The sequence below is a fragment of the Carcharodon carcharias genome, chromosome 11 (assembly GCF_017639515.1).
Source record: "Carcharodon carcharias isolate sCarCar2 chromosome 11, sCarCar2.pri, whole genome shotgun sequence".
Classification (NCBI taxonomy): Eukaryota; Metazoa; Chordata; class Chondrichthyes; order Lamniformes; family Lamnidae; genus Carcharodon; species Carcharodon carcharias.
In genome coordinates, this window is record NC_054477.1 from 147536180 (window position 1) to 147554919 (window position 18740).

Sequence of the window (18740 nt, forward strand, 5' to 3'; positions counted from 1 at the left end):
TTCCCCTTGTCAGGCAGGCACAGCAGACAGACCCGGGAGTGGCTGAGAAATGGTCGGCTGCCTGCGATTGGGGCCCAGCAGCGATTTGGTTAATTGGCCAGCCAGTGTGAAACACGCGCGGAGAGCCTCAGCGCTGCTGGGGTGGGGACGAAAGGAGCACGAGCACTGAAGTTTGCGCATGCGCAGGGGTGTGTTCATTGAAAGCTCCCTGAAAGCACAGAGCTGCCTCAGGGAGCTGAAGGACTTAACGATTAAAAATAAAGATTTGAAAAATAAGGGAAACGTGTCCCCACATGTGACTCTGTCACATGAGCAGGGACATAATAAAAATGAGTTTAAAATTTTTTTACTTTTTTTTAAATTCACTGTTGGAAACCTCGTGCCGCCCGTGGAATGCGCGATGACATCGGGACGATCGCTTGACGTCATTGCTTGCTACTTCACGCTCGGGGGGTATGGGCTGCGCTCGCATTCAAGCTGAAAATCCTGCCCCATGGAAATAAGTGTGATTTCTGCATAGAGCTGTGATCTAAAATACACAAAACCCGTAAGCTTCTGCTTCCAGTCCTGATTTTGAGTCCCCTTTCCAATCACTAGTTTCATGTCGCAGCTCTAGCATCTTCATACAGTGCTTGCATCCAAACATTAAACAAGTTACAGACCCATCCCTCAGTGCCTACAGGGAGTCCCCAGTATTCAGCATGAAGTTTTACCATTCCTGCCTCCAGTCTTTCTTTTGTAATGGCTTCATTATTATTTCACTATCCTGCTTCAGTGTGGAGTGATAATTTAATGTTCCAAGTTATATTCCTCCAACAGTAAGACATGCTCTTGTTAGGCCATTGGGATGACAATTTGATGTTCTCGCATGACCAATTGCCACAGCGCACACACTTCCTCCTTTAAGGGAAGATTACATAGAATTTAATGCACAGAAACAGGTGATTCAGCTGAACTTCGTTCCCTCTTACTCTATTTACTTCATCTCATCCTATCAAAAAATACCCTAACTTACACTGACCATATTTTGGAATAAATTTACTCTTACTCATATCCATTTCCAATTCAAATCTTCAGCCATGTAGGCAAATACTGAAGTGCTTGCACGTCCGCACCATTGCTAATTCCTTCTTTTTTTGTCTGTAAATCATTGTATTCTACAACCATCAGTTTTCTACTCACATGACTGGTGGCTCTCCACATTCCATCCCGTTTCTGCCTCAGCACCCATCTAATCTGATCAGACTCACATCTGTCACAATTCAAGCTCAAGGGCATTGGTTGAAATCCACCAGAGCTTTAGCCAACAAACCTTTCAGGTTACTTGCTGCCTTTGACCCAGAGAGTGGTGTGCTCTTACTCATCAGCTGCTAGTTCAGTAACTGCCCGTAAACCAGACACAAACTGGAGCCATACCGCATCAAGCCCAGAGAATTCGGTATGCCCTACGCACAGTCAGGTGCTTCCACATACCTCACTGCCTATCATTCACCACGTGAAAAAGTGCATGAATGTTTGCCATAGCAGATGTCCACCCACATTCCCAATCAAGTCTATCCTAATTATGTGTATAAATTATGTTGACTCAACCAGGAAACTCAGGCCAGTTTTTCATGTTTTGTAGCATATAGGCTATTTTTATGCATTGACATTCATTGACATTTGCCTCTAGTATTATCAAGACTATCTTTTCATTCCATTACTAAAAGTAGTTGCACACTAAATACAGCTCTGCTTTTAGAAATCAAGACAATGCCGAAGTAACTGAAGGCTTCAGTGACAAAAGGAATAGAATGATTATCGGGCCAATTGTCCTGTGATTTACACCCTGGGAACGCTTATCTCTCGGGCACAAAGAACAGGGAAAAGACCAGGGCCATGGTGCATCCTTTACATTGTACCATGTTTTGTATGGTTTCCCCGAGAGATGGAATTCTGCAGCACCTGCACCTACAAAACGAACAGATCAACAGCTGCCATGGTAATAAGATGGGGAGGAGTATGCCCAGCCCTTCCAGCTCATTTTCCTTTCCTACTAATGAAAGGGTACATATTTTGAGTGGTACTCAAAAGAAGTGGACCTTAGACTCTTTGCCCATTATCATTCCATTCAGAAGATTAGAACAGCTGCAATGCTGATGGTAGGGAGTACAGTTTGCATATCCCAAAATAGCACAAAAGCAAAATACTGTGGGCACTAGAAATCTGAAACAAAAGCAGAAAATGCTGGAAAGGCTCAGCAGGTCAGGCAGCATCCATGGAGAGAGAAATAGAGTTAACATTCAGGAAAAAAATTCTCTTTCCCAAAGTGAGTTCACTTTACTCTTCTAGTGACAGGCATCAATGCAGGCAGCTCATTAGGCTGATCTAATTTGAGGCTGTGACATGAAATAAGATTCCATGTTTTTAACCAATTGTTTGTTATCCACATAAAATCTTGCTAAAGGCCTATTTTTGATTAATTTAAATATGTAATGAGCAGATTTTATGTGTTCTGAATTGAATGCAGTAATAATCGATAGTGTTACAATAACTAATCCATTCAAAACATTCAAGACAAGTAGTATTATTGAGCAATTCAAAAGTTTTAAATCTGTTTTTCAATGCCATTACCTATCAGCTGAATGTCAGCTGTGATTAATCAATACCTATACTATCTTGTTGTCATCATGGAACCCTGTCACACTGCCTGTACCCCATAGTTCTCTTCAATGTAAATTGGCTGCGCCTTATCTTCTAGTGATTTCAAAACTGGCAGCAACTTCCAAATGCAGCAAGATCTGTACAATATCCAGATTTAGGATAACAAGTAGTAAGTAACATTCACGCCACACAAGTGCCTGGCAATGACCATCTCCAGCAAGAGACAAACTAACCATCGCCCCTTGACATTCAATGGCATTACCATCGCTGAGTCTCCCACTATCAACATCCGGGGGTTACCATTGACCAGAAACTGAACTGGACTACCCATATAAATACTGTGGCTACAAGAGCAGTTCAGAAGCCAGGAATCCTGTGGCGAGTAACTCACTTCCTGACTCGCCAAAGCCGGCCCACCATTTAAGGGGCACAAGTCAGGAATGTGATGGAATACTCTCCACTTGTCTGGATGACTGCAGTTACACAACACTCAAGAAGCTTGACACCATCCAGGACAAAGCAGTCCACTTGAATGGCACCACATCCACAAACTTTCACTCCCTCCAACATCAATGCTCAGTGGCAGTACTGTGTTCCATCTAGAAGATGTACTGGTGATGTACTCACCGAGGCACCTTAGGCAGAACCTTCCAAACCTATGACCACTACCATCTTGAAGGACAAGGACACCAGACACATGGGAACACCACCACCCGGAAGTTCCGCTCCAAGCCACTCACCATTCTGACTTGGAAATATATCACTGTTCTTTCACTGTTGCAGGGTCAAATCCTGGAACTCCCTTCCTAATAGCACTGTGGGTTTACCTGCACCACATGGACTGGCAGAGGTTCAAGAAGGCAGCTCACCACCACCTCATCAAGGGCAATCAGGGATGAGCAATAATTGCTGGCCTAACCAGCGATACTCACATTCCATGAATGGACAAAAAATATATAATAGCTGGTTGCACGCTGACAAGGAAACAACATTCAATCCCAGCTGGTGTAGTCATTTTGAAAAAGATTCCAATTCCTTGGAGTGAAGCAGAGGAAATGCCCAAATCTTGTCCACCCGGTCAGCTAACTTCGAATTCCTGAACATGCGTGGAAAATTAGAACAGTCTATGATCGCAGTGATTGAATACACATTAAAGATAGGTAAGTTGGTGGGTCCAATCTATTGGAATATCTCCTTTGTAATGGAATAAGGAAGGAGAACAGCATCCAATGCCAAATAGACAACTAGTTGGCAAGGGGGAGGCAGAGAATTGAGAGAAAAGACTATTTCTTGGATTAGCAATCAGTGACAAAGTGATGGCTGCAAGAATCAATGCCAAGGCCTCAACCTTTCACTCTATATGTAAGTGACTTGTATCTGGAAAGAGAGTGATTCTGCATTCCCAAGTGAGGAGGTCCCTCACAGCATAATAATCCTGGTAGACAATGGGGCACAGCTCAGGTATTTCCATGCATTAAAATTAACAGATGGAAAATCACACCTATGCACCCAAGATTTCTCAAGATGTGCTCCCGAGGAGTGCCAGATTGTAGAATTATTCCTTTATATAATCACACAGAAGAGATTAGAAATTTGCAGAAGGATATAGATAATCAAGTGATAATAGACGATTGACCGATGGAGTCTAACCTCATAAAATATGAGGCTGTGCATATAAACAGCAGATGGGAATACCCACTGAAAGGGAAGCACAGTGATGGAGGATAAAAGAACAATGGGACTTAGGGGTGCAGATACAAAAGTTATTAAAAGCTAGATTGCAGGTGCAATCAGCTTTGATCCATCGGTATTACCACCATTCCATATAAAATAATGGAATTGATCATCTGGGTAAGCTTGAAGAAACTCTGTCTAAATAATAATCTAATAATAGTAAAGGGTAGGAAACATGGATCTAGCAGGGGAAAACTACACCTGACCAACATCCTTGGCTTCTTTTTGAAAGTAGCATCCCAAGCAGTATGTGGATACGCGTACCACATAATGTACCTAGACTTCCAAAAGACAAAATACCATAGTCAAGCTCAGTGGGATTTCAGGGTAGAAGAAGAACAAAGAGGGAGGGAAATCAGATCTGAATGGAGATGAAGTAGAAATTTAGGAGGTTGGCAATGAAGTGGAGAGGATCTGGAATCATGGACGGCACTGTGTCGGGGAGATGGAAGAAATGGATGGCAATATAGGAAATAGGGAGGAGGAAATGAAGGAGAAAGAGGAAGCACAGAAGCAGGGTGTGATAATTTGAGGGAAGAGCAGCAACGCTGTAAGCAACATCATTGGAGGGTCAAAGGGGTCCTCTAGAATTCAGAGTGATAGAGGAAGGCTCTGACCTTGAACTAGTTTGGAGGGTGAGAAGAGTGCCAAATATATTTGAAGGGAAGGGGGGCAAGAGTGACAATAGGAATTAGGAGGTTAGGAGGAGAGTAATGTGGAAGAGAGATTTGGAAAAACACTGTGCGTATTTGGTCCAGATAAGCTGCAACTTTATAGCTCCATTTCTTTTTAGATTCAAATATATCAATTCTAAAGTACAAAAGTGCTTAAAATTAAAGCAGAAGTTTAATTTAAACATTTTCTGAGTTATATCCCCAGATCCCCTAGAAACGCATCATCAGTTTTGTCCTTTCGACATATGTGTTTCCCCTTTCAGGCTTATTTACCTTTTTTTCCTCTCTGCTAACAGAAGTGAAGGAACATTGGGTTTTCTTCTGAGCTCTGTCTATGGATTAGGAATACTTGTATCAATGTATGGATGTTATCATCACTTGCTCCACCTATTTACAGCATTTCATGAGAAATTCTCCTTATATGATCAGCTACATATGCATTACACGTACCGGCACACAGAGACGCAAATCACAATGCAGCAGTAGTAAAATATTGTCATTTTCATGTGTGCTCTGTCCAAAGGCAAGTCCTTGGCTCATTGTCTGCTGATGCTTTATTCTGAGCAGTAGTATATCACTTGTAATATTATACTACAGCCTACAGTTTTCTTGGCAGTGGCAGTTTGCCCTCCACACTCAGGGGCAAGGCAAGGAGGCTGGTTTCAAGTCCACCTCAGCCAGGCCAGGAATCAAACCCACGCTCTGCTGGTGTTATTCTGAACCACATGCTAGCTAACCAGCCTGCCTTGCCAATGCATTAGGAATGTCTTAAGTCTACAAATTGTACAGTTTGTAAAAGGCAGGAAGTTCCAGCTCTTATGAAAACATACAAATGACTGCTAGTGATCCTGTATACATTATGATAGAATACAACATTCCAACGGCAACCTTTCATGATCTTAAACTTTAAATTCAAATTAGAAATTATGAATCACATTGACCCAAAGGATTATTTCCATTGTTAAACCTTGGAGTAGATCAGTTTAAAGACAGATCACTAAATGATGGGCCCGGAGCTGAAATAATTATATTGTTAAGTTACTTTTTTATCTTTATGGAATGGTTGATGCTTGTAAAGAATGATTGCATTTAGTAATTCTATCTAAATGTAGAATAATGAAGTCAGTCAGGATCCCCAGAGAAATCTTTATTACATTTCGACCACTCCTGAATTAAAAACCACTTTTGTTAGTGCAGAATAATTGATTTTGATTGAATGTGAATCCGTCAGTGAGATATCACTTGTAATATTATACTACAGCCTACCAACTAACCTGCATCCAACTGTTATATCATCACTGCACAGTTCAGTCAATAGTGTAATTAAAACATTTACCTTCAAAATGGTAGCTTGAATTTTGTAATTAATTCCCTGCTTCTGGCTTCCTTTGCATGCTATGATCACAGCGTCTTATCACTTCTGAATGATGGATGGTACAATGGGAGTTACTGCATGAGTCAGCCCTCATGGTGTCAAATCAACAAACTAATAAACGTGTTTACTGATTTTTAATTGAAAGGTCGGAGTGGCCATATTTCAGGAAGAGGACTGCTTAATTCAATAATGCATGAGAGAAAATTGATTGTAATTTAACTCTTACAGCTCTAAGTGCAGCATTTGTGGTGCTAACATTCTACTGTTATTCTATGGTGTAAGAATTAATTACAAGAGTAACACACTGCTTCGGCTTTACTTGCTGTCTATGCCACTAAAAAGGTAAGATTTATGCCTAGAAATTATTATAAATATCAATCAACCAATGCTTAATATACTGGAATGGCAATCTTCCATTTGAACTTGCTTAAACTTTCAAGACTATTGCAGTTTACTTGCTTGCCTCCTGATTTAATGTATATTGTTAGGCTGTCCAATAATGGGTGTGGGGACATTACACTCGACATTACATGACTGATCTATCCAACAGGAGTCACTGGAAAATCACAAAATTAGGAGCCCTATTTATTTTTCCTTTTATCTAAGCTAAGAACACTGATGGTATTTGTCCTCACGTGGTCATCTGGTTGAGATTACTGAGCTCAACTCAGATTTGGGGTGATTTTTATTCCCCTTCCTTCTCTTGAGCTGGTCCCAAGTCTATTTTAAGTAATATGAATACTTAGCTATCACCTGGGATCTCCGTTCATAAGGTTGTGAGATAGAGTTAGCACCTTATGAATAAAACTGCAAGACAGTAGCTGTAAAATTCTCATTTTCACTCTTCAAATCCAGGAAAAAATGACAGTCCCCTTGCCCCAATATAGGATCCATCTGTTTCTTAAATGATTCCAGGGTTTTTTTGCCTTGATCTTCCTATCTTCTCAGTCACCTTATGTCAAGATTGAATAGCCTGGTTGCTCCATTTTCCCGTCATAACAACATTCTATGACATTGATGTTCAGTCTGTTCCACCATCAGGATTTACGTTCAGTGGCTAGAGCAGGACAAGTTATTTCAGTTGTGCTATTCCCTGAACACTGCATAGTTATCTTCTGCCCAATTGGCAGTTTATTATTTCAGCTCTATATCACATCAGCCTATTTCTCTTACCACCCATTAGAAAATCAATAGGTTGCAATATTGCCACAGAGTTAAGATCTTGTGACTGTCATCTTATTTATTTTATTCCCATTCATTTCTAAGGTAAAAAATATTTTCAGTGTGTTATGAGCTCCCTGCACCGTTTTATTTGTTTGGCTGCAAATGCAAGGAAACTTGTCTATTGGGACCAAAATCTAGGATGACTTAACTGAAATACTTAACTGAAATGTGTCAGCAGTAGCTCAGTGTCAAGTGCTCCCACTTTCTGAGTCACAAGACTTGAGCACAAAAATTAAAGCTGACACTCTGGTGCTATTTATCGGGTGAGACATTGAAACAAGCACCATCGGCTTTCCCGTGGCACTATTTTGAAGAAGAGCAGGGTAGTTATCCCCAGTGTCCTGGTCAATATTTATCCTCAACACTACAAAATTATCTGGTCATTATCAGGTTGCTGTTTGTTTGAGTTTGCTGTGTGTAGATTGGCTGGTGTGTTTCCCATGTTACAACAGTCTCTACTGTGACAGCAATTTTAAGGTATTATCTTTTATTGCCTGCGCTCACTTATATTTGTGTGTATGTGTATTTCTTACCCTTTGAGTGAGTGAGTCAATTTGTATTTTTTAAAAAAGAAAGGGTTAGTTTAATTTCCACACCTTTGCCCCGGAGGTGACTAAAGAAAACTATGGCCAGAATTTTCCATGCCCGCCAGTATCTGGTGTGTTCGGTGGCATGAGTGGACAATGTGGCATGATCAGTTTCACAGCGGTGTGAAACCAGTTCGCGATTGTCCGCTCAGCCGCCAATGGCAGGCCACGTTCTCCGGCACCAGATGTTGGAAACCTCATTGTGATACATCAACATGTCATTATTAGGCCTGCTCGCCGGAATCACACACACCAACCACCCCCCCCACCCCCACCACACCCCCAGCCCCCACCCCACCCCCCCATACCCCCCGTCACTGGATCAACTGCTCGCATGGGCGGGAAAACACACCAGTGTGCTTCACCACAGCACATAAGTGACGTGCACTTGACGGGCTGCACTTCGCTGGAACTCCAAAGTTTGTTTGCCTGCCTTGCTTTGGTCAGCACTCACAGCCATCAGCGCTAGGCTTCACAGACAGCACCACATCACTTTTAGGGGTCTCACGACAGGTCTCTACCTACCAAATTGGCCATACGTGAGTGGCTTTTCAACAGCTGCAGGGCTAGGGTTTGCTTAGCGAAGGGAGAGAAGTGGCCTCAGGCAAGAGAAGAGGCTGCAGGACAAGGGCTGTACTGGGGAAGGAGGGTAACCCCAGGGTGTGTGTGGGGACACACATTGATCTATGCAAGTGGCCTCAAGATGGTCAGGGCTAAGGAGGCAGTCTCCAGAAGGGATGAGGCCGGATGGACGTTTGAGGGTATGTGTGTGGCGTTGATGTACTTTGAGCTGGCAGTGAATGAGCTGCCAGTGAATGTATGATGGGCTTGAGTGCGTGAGTTTAGAGTGATGAGATGGTTGCCATACCCTGGCTGCACAGATGAGATCATTCATCCTCTATTTGCATTGGATGGCCAACATCTTCTGTGCAGCATTGGCACTGATCACCACTGCCAATGCCTCCCAAGCCTGATTGGTCACACCGCTGCCCATCCTGTGGCCAGAGCGGGGGCAGAGGACATTGCAGCAAGCCTCCACGACATCCAAAAGGCATTCCAGTGATGCGTCACTAAACATGGGGGCTGTAGTCTTTTTGCCTTTTGTGGGCTTTTTTCCTGCAGTAGTCATGGGCTGGAAGCACTGAGATGTGTGCACGCAGCTGGACTTTAAATATGGCGCCCGGCGTGATGGCATGGCGGGCAAATAAGAGCCCACCTGCTATGGAAACCGCATGTTTCCCGGGAATGCGTAACTAATGCAGCGGGTTCGGGAGGATGCGACATGAAAACCCGCTATTGTGGCTGGCAGGTAAAATGTCATTTTATCCGCCTGCTTTGCACTTAGTGCAAAACTGGGACAATTCCCCCTATGGGTCTCTCACTCACACTCTCTCACAACTTTGCCAGATTAAATTGGACCTTTGGAATTCAGCATGCAACAAATGAGAAATGTGCTTTCAGATTGGCGGCTGATTAAAGGTGGCATGCAGCTGGTGAGGTAGTCTTCCTGATGGATTTAGATTAAGTAGGAGCTGCTTTACTTGTATGGAGAACTTTGTTAAGCCAGGGTAGAGAAGGTATTGCTGCACTGAGATGGAGTGGTGGCTTTGAAAGGGGAATAGGGTATGGCTGACTGAGAGATAGAGAGGCGTGGCAACCCTATGAAGACTCATGGGAGAAAGAGGGAGGAAGCTGGACTACACAGGAAAGTCAATGTCTACAAGTATGATTGTGGGGAGATCAAGGGCTATACAGGGAAAGTCAATGGTGAGATCCTAAGAGTCGGAAGTAACAGGGAAGGTCAAAGGTGATAGCGAAAGAGTCAAATATGACAGATGGTAGGTCAAGGGTAATGGAGGGGAGTTCGTGTTGAGGGGCTGACCAATGGTTAAGGGGTGAAGCTCCAGGATAAATAATCAAAGGTGATGGGAGTGGGTCAAGGGTCATTGAAGGCAGGGCAGGGTGATGGAGGAAAGGTCAAAGCTGACTGAGGGAGGGTGCAAGGTGATGGTTTCCAGTTCTAGAGTCACTGTCCAAGTGTCCATGGACATTGCTGTCAGAACAGGAAGAGTTCGCTGGAGTAAAGCTCGAGATTGAGTTGTCCATGGTTGGGTGAGTGGAGACCAGGATGTGGCCAATGCTTAGTATGGGGCTTCCCATTGGTCAGGAAAGGAGGATGGGGGATGGTGGGCCTTGAAAATAGTGTTGACTAGATCATTGCCTCCCTTTTGTTCGCAATTCACCTCAGGCAGAGAAGATGGGCTAAGTGAAGCCAGTGCTTCTGCTAGCTCTGCTGCAGCTGCAGAGGAACCAGCAGAGGATGGCTAGGGCCAGGTGCAATAATGGCCAGAACACCAACAAGCGGTGCTAGCAGAGGTTCGGGTAGTTCATGGTACTGGCAACCAGGAGCCAGTGTGGCACCAAGAATGGAATATACTGCAGACGGTGTAACTACCTGCAAATGTTAGAGAGGCAATGTCAGAGACCGCTGAGGATGTCAAGCGATTCCATCACTCACCTGTGGCAGCTCCTTCAGGTGTACCTACGTCCTTGTAGATTGGAAGGCAATCCGATGTCAATCACTTTAAAAGACACTGTAGCATTGAATTTCTACACCAGAATCTCTTTCTAGGACTGTACAGAATGAATGTGTGGCATCCCACAGTCAGCCACTCATAAATGCATCAGGAAGGTCACCAATGCCCTGTTCAGAAGATCCAATGATTTTGTGCAATTCACCATAGACCCATAGAGCCAGGCAGCAAGGGCAATGAGATTCGGTGCCACCTCTAGATTTCCACAGGAACAAGGGGCAAGTGATTTCACACATGTGACGTGAAGAGCTCCCTACTATCATCCAGCAGCACTCATAAACTGAAAGGGCTTTCACTGTGTTATTGCACAGCCAGTCTGTGACCACCTCAAACAAATCCTGCAGGAGTGTGCTTGCTTTCCAGGGAGCTCTCATGACTCTTACATCCTCAGTCATTCTCAGGTGGTACAACTGTTTTCTTCACCTCCACAACTGCAGGGCTGATTCCTGAGTGAAAGAGGATATCCTCTGAAGTCTTGGCTCATGACACTTGTGTGAAACGTGCAAAGCTCACCAAAGGAGAAGTACAATGCCACCCATGCCTCAAAAAGGGCAACAATAGAACAGACCGTCAGACTGCAGAAGATGAGGTTCCGTTGCCTGGTCCGCTCAGGTGGAGCACCGCAGTACGCATGACAGAGAGTTTCCAGGATCATTGTGGCCTGCTTGGCCTTACACAAGCTCATGCAGCAAAGGGGTTAGGAATTTACAGATGGGGAGATGGAGGAGCTGGATGCTACCTCAGGCAGGGAAGAAGGGGAAGAGTTGATATTCATGGGGGATTGAATGGTGAGGATTCAGCTGCAGATGCCAAGGCACATAAGAGCGACACACTAGAGAGGCCCATGACACGCTCATCTTATTCAGATTCCAGCCAGATTGATGCTCCTGAATGGCTGTCCGGGTACTGATTAAATATGGTGCTCCGACTTTCGACCCAGTGAGGAAACAGCAGGATTGGCAATTTCCTGCTGTCCCCGTTGGCCAGTGCATATCTAATTGGCTGACTGCCATGTGATTGCATGTGGCCAGCCACTCCACCTCTGAGAGGAAGTGCCACGCACTTCCAGTCCCGCCATTGGGACCCTCAACGCCAGAAGGTTCCGCCCTATGTCTCTAACTTTTTCCATTTCTGACAAAAGACCTAAGAAAGTCAACTCTTCCGTTCACAGATGCTGCCTGACCTGCTGACAGTTTCCAGCAATTTATATTTTTAACTCCATTTAGAGAGCTGCTGAGAAATGACCAAACTTTTTTTTCTACTTTGTTCCTTGAATGGACAGAATTTGTTCCCCATCCTGAGTTGCCCTTGAGAAGGTGGTGGTGAGCTGCCTTCTTGAACCGCTGCTGTCCATGTGGTTTAGGTACACCCACAGTACTGTTAGGAAAGGATTTTGACCCAGCAACAGTGAGGAAACAGCAATATATTTCCAAGTCAGGATGGTGTGTGGCTTGGAGGGTAACTTACAGGTGGTGGTGTTCCCATATGTCTGCTACCCTTCTAGGTGGTGGAGGTTGCGGATATGGAAGGTGCTGTCGAAGGAGAGTTATCATGACTAAACTTGATAAATTCAGGTGCCAGTGACCTCATGTGCCCTTATCGAAATTGATACAAAATGAATTAAAATGTCAATTGTTTCAATATATTGAAGAGAAAGAAAAAATGCAATTAGCAAAGTAACATTACTGTTCTAACACTTAAGCTTCTTTTCCATCTTAAGATCTAGTCTGCTATTATTTTGTATATAATTATATGTCTGTAAACTCCAGTTAGTTATGTGACAACTGATAGTTTCCAATATCTCTGATTTTGGAAGTCCTCAGCCAGGAGGGAGAGTCTGTTTTCTATTCATAGCAAAATTACATATGTTCTTCATAAATAAATTATTCATTTATGATTTTACTACAACTACCTTGCTTAGAAAATCTTCCCCTTTGTCGAAACAAAAGTCTTTTTCCTCTATGAATGCAATAGGACTGTTACTAATTAGAAATATTATGCATAACAAGGTATAGTCAAGGAATAACATAGGTGTTATATATACATAAATTAACTAATCATGCATGTACTGTTCCTCTCAACAATTTAGATCCATTGATGTAATATCTGCCATTCACCCCAGCTATCCACTATGTTCTTGCTAACGTGTTTGCTACATATTTTATATCATTCATAATTTCGGAGCGTGCAGTACTTTGATCGAAATCACAACACCAGAACTTAGGATAACACATGATATGTAACAGATGCTGAACGATGCTGCCAAAAGTGTTGTGACCTGTGCTTGACCCCGACTGATGATAATTGAGTATAACTGGTATAATGGCCTAATAATATTGTTAGAATGGAGCTGGAGGATGTGGCAATTTTAATGGAAATCTAAATGGACTCAAACCAAGACCATTTAAGGTAGAAAAACACACTGTAAAAGTTAGTCTCAACCTTGCACAACTCAAGAGAAGTAAGGAGATGAACAGATAATTTTACTATTTGTTTGGGATCTAATTGAACATTAGGTGGAATTGCTATTCCAAATTTCAATATTTGGCTGTATTCGACTTCATGCAGTTTCGATGTGCTGTGGCGAATAACTTGGATCTTTATCGTTTTCTGAATCTTGTTTTGAAATTTCTAAAAACAGGAGAAGTTTTACTGAATTGATTAAACATTATCCTGATGCATGCTTGCAAACTGCTTGCCACTGGAAAAACAGATGCTGTGACTAGTGTTTTACTGACTAAAAGGAGAGGTTGTTTACTTTAGCCTTTTAGTTCTAGGTGACATAACATGATCTAAATTTAAGAATTATAAGCCCTTTTTTTGTATAATGGATTGTTCGGTGCCATGATTACAAATCTAATGAAAATAAATGGGCTGACTGTCTATAAGTAGAGTTCACATGCACTGCAGGAAAACAGCTTGGAGTGCAGGACACTGAAGGACAAGCAATCAATATATGGTTATTTGACATATTAGCTTCATAACACAGAAAACGAGTAATGTATAATGTGCCTAAGTGATAAAACCATGTAATTAGATGCAAAACAGATTACAAACCACGCCAGGTTTTGTTAGCACTGATTGTGGAGGTTGTTGGCTTTACATTTGAGTAACCAAGCAGAATAAGGTAAAAAGAATGATGGCAATTGTGTCTGTTTTCTTCCTCAATTAGGATACTTAAAGTAAAGACTAAATCATGTAGAGCCTGTAAATGCACTTACGGTGAACTCCAACCCATAATCTCAGATGATTAAAACCTAAATCAAAATTCAATGTAAAAATGTAAAAAATAATTTAGCCTCTAAACAAAGAAATCATTAAATTAGCATGAGTGTTGTTCTGTAATGGTGCTGTACCTTATATATATTGAAAAACCATCTTGTGTAACAGTGTTGGCAGAAAAAAGTGTACATACCCATAATTGACAATCACAATCTTACTGGATGGTGAAATAGGTGTGATATAATAGAGGGTTTCTGAAGATATTGTGAACTACAGGAATAAAGCTTGAATAGGTTATGGTATCATCAGAATCCGAGGGTTGGATTTTATGCACCCCACCCCCAACTCTGCCAGCTGTGTTTTCGGTGGCATGCACATAAAATACGACGGGTGAGTAGCTCACCCACTTCCCATCCACCTCCTTACCCAGTGGGTAAGATGTCTACTCGCCTGCCCACCCTTAGGCCTATTGGGGACCTTGAGTGGCCAATTAAATGTCACTTAAGGACCTCAACTAGCCTCCACTGCCGTAATAAAATTAGTGAAAGGGTGGAAAGGAAGAGCAGAATACCTCCTTTGGAGGGGGTGCCTCTCCTAAGATCGTATCCCCGCTCCCTGTCTGACCTCCAAAACCTGACATCCAACCCGTCCCTAGGGTGCCCGATCCCTCCCCTCCCAAAAAGTTTGGGACTTACCCGAATCTTGTGCCCATGACACTTCTTCGTGGGCCTCCTTGCAGTCCCAGCAGCACCCACTACTCTTTTCTGGCACTGCTGAGACTGCAAGAGCTGCTGGCCAATCAGATTAGCCAGCAGTTCTTTCAGACAGGACTTCCTTCCACTGAGAGGCAGAAGTCTGATCTTCCAACTTGTTAAGGCCGCCCCCAGTGTAATATCACTGTGGGGTGGGGTGACCTTTGTTGGTGCATGACCAACTTTTCTTCTGTGGGACAAACAATATGCACCTCAACCCCAAAAAAGAATTCAGCTCCCAATTTATGCTCCAGGACCTTTATAAACACTCCCAGTTCTCTGCTATTTTATGTAGCATGTACGATTCAAACCCAGTTATACATCAGAATTGAAATTAGGTGAGTTTACCCTTAGTGAAGAATAAACATGCTGGAATTCCACCAGTCAGTGACTGAAATAGAAAGACATTAATATTTCAGATGGAACCCTTCATCCAAACTCATGATAAGTTGCAAGGGAGTGCAGATGCAAGCAAACTTGCAATGTATTTCCATCGTCTCCTGCTGCAATTTCAGATTTCCAACAACTATGGATTTCCTTTTAACTTCTGACTTACTGTTTATTTGCAAAGTGGAATTGTTCACAGTAACTGTGAGCAGAGAAGTATGCTTAGTAGATGAACAAGGACAAGAAATTTTCTTGACGTAGTTTAATTTCCTTGAACAAAAGGCATGCGTTTATGAATGTAGTAAAAGACTCTAAGGTGTGTAAAAACCACAAGCTTTAGAATTTCATTTTTTAAAAATTGGGCACTCTTTTCACATGCTGAATTTTTAAATTGCTGCTCCAAAGTTTACTTTATTGCACTGCGCATACAGTACGCTACACAACTCATAGGTGGGTCCAGCCACACATAGGAATAAAAGGATTGTGTTATAATTTAATTGTGTTGCAGCAAATGTTGCCTATTTCCTTTTCTTTGATGTTATTGGGGAAGGCTTCCAGAGTCAAGTAGCCCCAGGTCAGGCAAAGCATTAGTCAGACAGAGAGTGAAGCTTCCTCTACTCTTTCCAGTGATATGCCCTAGCCCAAATGCAAAAGAGCACCAATCCACACCCCCACCACCCCCCCACCCCCCCACAGCCACTGCACCAATGTAACATTTTAACCATTTTCTATTCAGCAACCCTTATAGAATTCGTAAAGGAGCTCGTCAATTTAGTGTCAAAATGGGACAGGCCGCACATCATTGAGAAACTGGCTTGAGACTGCAGAATGCAGTCATGTATTGCACTTTGGACCCTTACAGTCCTTTATTCCAGGGACTGTGGTTCTAAACATCACTGCCATAATAATCACAATAATAATAATGAATAAAAAGTCACACAATTCTGCAGAATTTCAGCAATTTTACTTCTGCAGCAAAGCATTGCATCTTGTTTTCATTAAAAACAGCCTATGCATACATAATTTTAAACACATCTAGAGTGGTTTGTTTATTTTCCATTTCATATACTGAACCTGCAGAAATTATGTTACATGTCTCAGGAACTTGCCAATTTAGTGTTAAAATAGGGACAGGACACACATTAACAAGAAACTGGCTTGAGGCTGCAGTGCACAGTCCTGTACTTGAGACCAGATGAAATAGAGAAGTAGAGTTCACTTCAAGGGAAGTGATGACTAAAGTTGCTACATTTTGCATTTGATAAGCACACCAGCTGTTACATTTTTTACTCTCAGAAAGGTGGCTGCTGTGTTCCTACCACCTCTATGCGCAACCTCTAATTCAAAAAGCATATTGCTTCAATATTACCGCAGAGCTACTTAATCAGAGGGGGAGCCCAGCTGTGAGAGAGTGAGGGGGCAGCACACTCCAATATTAACATAATAATCTGCTTCAGGTCCCATGAGTCCGCCCCAGTGTACCAGGTTCACTCTACTGCCTTTTGCGTGGTCTCAGCTGGAGCATTGTCTCTTGACACATTTGCCAATACCAGCCTGTGGGCCAAAATACAAGAAAGAAAAACTGAGGGCTGAAGAGAATAAAGAAACTTATCTTTATGAATGGCTTTAACCCTTAAATGACTAAAGTGGTGATATTTACCCATAAAGAATATTACATCATTGTGATTTTTCACTTCTTGCTCCAGAGAGTAATGGATCAAACCAATGTTTGCTTTGTTCAATAGATTATGTACTGGAATATATAGGTTTTTATTGTAAAATCTTTAGCAATTTCTTCCTCATGTATCTTCCTAGCATTTCTCTGCAGCTGCATCATCACAATAACAACACGTGGTGCAACCTTGACTTTTGTGGCGAGACATTTTAGCACTTTTTTCAACTCATATAGCTTCAATAGTACTCTTTTAGGCAGTAGGTTGTCAGGGAAAAAAAAGAACATTAATTATCAACGTCATGTCATATATTTTAACAAGGACAACTATACTGGACTTGGCTGGATCTCGGTGCTTGTGGATTGGATCGTATGATGTTACAACATTGTCCCAAAGGTCTAATGGATGCATGGGCACAGATGCACTAAAACAAATAGTAGTCGGGCCTGGGGCAAACACGAAATTGTCATTCCAGCCATATTGGGACTTTAGGCACTAGTTTTGTTTCTCCCTACTTGGACTAGTTAGCAATGTTGCTACTGCGGCTCTGTTGATGTTCCATCCAGTGACTAATCTTCCCATTGCTCTGGAAGTTATTTGAATAGATTTTATCTTTATTCAGCTGATATCTTTATGAAAAAGGGAAGAAAGCATGTTGTATTTAAGCCTAAATATATAAGCATTTTCAAAATAGTAGGTTTGAATTGATTTACGTTTTTTTAAATGAAAATGTAATCGTATTAAAATAAATAAAAAGAGGTAGCTGCAATTCCATGTGGTATCAAATGGTCTGCTGCCATGAGCCCATCAGGAAGCTGGTGGAATCCCATGGAAAATGATTGGGACTCTTCCATTTTACAGGAGTTTCCTCTTTGCCTTGCAACTGGTGGAAGCTCCATCTGCCCCATACAAGGCAAATGGTGGGCTGGGATTGGGCCAGGGATTTCCTATGCCAAGAATTCACAATCCTTTGGCTCTGAAAGGGAGCTGGCATATCAGTGGACTTCAGCTTGCCAAGTGAGGTAAGAAGTATTAGCTTCTACTTGGACTAATGTGGGTCCCACTAGAGTCCTCCAGGATGCTCTCTCCACCCCCAAGGAAAGCTGCAATGCTTTTAATTGGATTATTCAGGATCATTCAGCTGAGCAGAGGAGAATGTGTCCTCAATTTGGGGGAGGAGGGGAGGGGGCACCTGGACAACCTCCCATCAAGATTGAGTGGCAAAATTTCAAGTAGCCATGGGCAGACAAGCTCTGGAGATGTGACCAAAGTGGAAGTTGTGTGTGCCTGTCCTCTGTAAATGAGGTGTTGTCTCACCAAACCCACAAACTGCGGTAAAGAGAAATTTCAGGGACAAAATATTTCTCATGCACAGTGGTGAAAGCAAGTTTCAAAATGGCATGCACATGTAATAACTGCATTAGAAGGAAAAGAAAGAACGTGCATTTATATAGCTCTTTTCACGACATCAGCACATTCCAAAGTGCTTTACAGCAAATTAAATACTTCTTGCAAGTGCAGTCACTGTTATGATGTAGGAAATGTGGCAGCCTATTTACAACAAGCTCCCACAAACAGCAATTAGGCAATGACTAGATAATCTGTTTCAGTGATGTTAGTTGAGGGACATATATTGGCCAGAGCACCACAGTTAACTACCCTGCTGTTCTTTGAAATTAACTCTTTTGCATCCATCTGAAAGGGCAGTGGTAGTGCTGTGAAAGAGTCCGCCTGGATTGAGTTAAGAAATAATGAAGGCACTTTAACATGTTGGAAATCACAGAATCACAAAAATCACAGAAATGTTGCAGTGCAGAAGAAGGCCATTCGGCCCATTATGTCTGCATCAGCTTTCCGAATGAGCAATTCACTTAG